The sequence below is a fragment of the Diceros bicornis genome, chromosome 4 (assembly GCF_020826845.1).
Source record: "Diceros bicornis minor isolate mBicDic1 chromosome 4, mDicBic1.mat.cur, whole genome shotgun sequence".
In the NCBI taxonomy this organism is placed as follows: Eukaryota; Metazoa; Chordata; class Mammalia; order Perissodactyla; family Rhinocerotidae; genus Diceros; species Diceros bicornis.
In genome coordinates, this window is record NC_080743.1 from 61,482,880 (window position 1) to 61,484,992 (window position 2,113).

A 2,113-nucleotide genomic window follows, 5' to 3' on the forward strand; every position below is an offset into this window, starting at 1 on the left:
CACCATCAACTTAAAGAAAGTCCCTAGCAGCTTCAGATCACCTTTGCTGCTTCACCTCCCTACGCCTTGTCCTTCCAGAGAGACCCATATTCCTAACACACGTGACTCCATAATCAGTGCCGGGGCTTCCTGTAACACCAACCCCACAGCCAGAACCTCCTCTGCCTCAAGCCTGCTGCTCTCCCATGTCCACCACCTTGGGACAAGGGCTGGGGAGCAGTGGGGACAGGAAGAGCTTTCACTTGGAAGGCCTTCGCAAGACTGATGGGGGGTCCACCTCCTGGGTGTTACTCTTGGGAGAGGCAGCTACCACCCTGGAGTCACTACTTCCTGCACTCACGGCTGCTACAGGACTTGCGCCCTCATCCAGCTTCTGCACACCAGAAAGATTCCCTCAGCAGACAGAATCTCCCACCGCAGACAACACACTGAACTGGGACAGGGCTACCCGGACTCCTCTTCCTCAAGACATTAGTGACCCTAAGACACCTGGAATCCCGTGGATGCATAATGGAGGGAGTTGGAACTTGGAGAGGGTTAGTGTGGATTTCTGTCCCTTCCAGGTACTGATATGTGAGCACTGTGTCCTGAGACCAGCTGGGCCATATGTATCATGACTAGTTTGGAGAGACCAATCCCATGCAGCAAATCTTATCCATCTTCTCTCAGTCCATGTCCCATGGGGCCATGTCAGGGTGTCCGCCCTGCCCTCCAGGGCATGCTCCACAGGACAGCATCGTGAAGGCTCTGGTGAAACTGCTTCCTGGACTAGATGAGCAGCAGAAAGGAATGGGATACAGGCAGGCGCAGATGGAAGGAGGAGCCTTGAGTTTGGGAGGAGGCTCAACCTGGATGACTCAAGGTAGAAACAGGCACCATGCTGACACCACTGATGTAGGTCCTGAAGGTGACCCCTATGGGCCACCTCGAGGGGAGCTGAAGGGACTGGGATGCTTTCACCCTGGAGAAGCAGTCCACAAACACCTCCTCTAAGAATCCTTTCCTGATTACACCAGCCAGAAGTGACCTCTCTCTCCTCTGAACTTTTTTATATCTTTTTTTCTGCATACAGCTTTCTGGTATTCAGCCTTGTAACAAGGTAGCTGCATATTGGATCTCTCCCTACCAATGTGAATGTGAATCTCTAGGACTTGCTCCCCATCTTACGCCTTCATGTGTCCCCAAGGACCTTGTTCCTAGGATGTGGTTGGTTGGGTGCATTAATTGCTAAATAGGAAGAACCTATCTGACAGAGTGCTGGCCTCGAAGCCACGGTATGAGCTATCCTCTGCCCCAGTGAGAGTGAGGAATGAGTTTAACTTAAGCAAATGGGAGACAGACCAGAGACAAGGAAGAACTTACTGATTCAGTAATCTGGTTACACTGTTGGGCAGTGGCAAATCCAAGTAATTGCTGCACCTGTTTGAAAGCAGGGGATCATTCTTCCTTTCAAGGCAAGAGCAGATTGGCTTCTGTGATGCTTCCAGTGGCCCAGCTCTGGGCTGGCACAAAGAACAGAGTTAAGACAGAAGTCTCCTCGAGTTGTGTAGGAATGACCAGAGGCCCAGAGTTCGTGGCCACGGGCCAGCTCAGGGCTCAGGAGGAGCGGATGCAGTTCATTGGTCACGACTCTGCAGCACGGAGCAACTGAGTGAGCCTGGGATTGTTGAGGGCACTGCTCCCAAGAAGGAAAGAAACATGACTAGCACTTCCTGTGGACAGAGGCTGCGCTGGGTGCTTAGGACGCTTTCTCTCACTTCACCCGTGCAGCAGCGCTATGAGGTAAGCACCATGAGCCCATTTTTCAGGAGAGGAAACTATGGCTTAGTGAGTCCAGTGAATTAACCCAAGGTCAACAGGACTACATTTGAAATTTGAACAGAGGTCTATTCTAATTTTACTATACCGGCTGCCTTCCTAGAATCATCCTAGTCTTCCTAGGCTAGACTAGATGGATCCAATTTAAAAAGGAAGATTTTCTCATTTGTTGTCAATGAGAAGACACTCATATTCCTGTTTTCAATGCCTTAGCCATCTGTAGCACTGGGGTCAAAAGTTCTGGAGCACATGCTTCTGGAGGTCAGGATTCTGGAGCCCATGTTCCTCTGAAGGC